Source organism: Vicia villosa, linkage group LG5, assembly GCF_029867415.1.
Source record: "Vicia villosa cultivar HV-30 ecotype Madison, WI linkage group LG5, Vvil1.0, whole genome shotgun sequence".
Taxonomy (NCBI): Eukaryota; Viridiplantae; Streptophyta; class Magnoliopsida; order Fabales; family Fabaceae; genus Vicia; species Vicia villosa.
This window is the reverse complement of record NC_081184.1, coordinates 25,403,125-25,403,454: the sequence shown is the minus strand read 5'-3', so window position 1 is coordinate 25,403,454 and position 330 is coordinate 25,403,125.

Genomic DNA, 330 nt, shown 5'->3' with positions numbered 1-330 from the left:
GTTAGGGTGGTTAGTTTGCAGTGAAATTAGTTGCATATACAAAAACGAAAATAAAACTCATATGTACATGAAGAGCTTTAAGTGCTTTATACGACTCTCATATGTCTATATTTAGAGCTCAATCTTACTCTATAATGTTTGAGGAGATGATTAGAAGTGTTTATTGGTATTGATATTGATTGGAAATTTGAATTTGAAAATTACAAAGTATATGCAAATTTTGAGAATTTTTGTGATATTTCTTGCTATACTCTTGCCCTATTTCGTGTGTCCCCCTTTTTGCTGAAGTATGATGCTTCTTTTATAGCCCAAAGTTGCTTGGAACTCAAG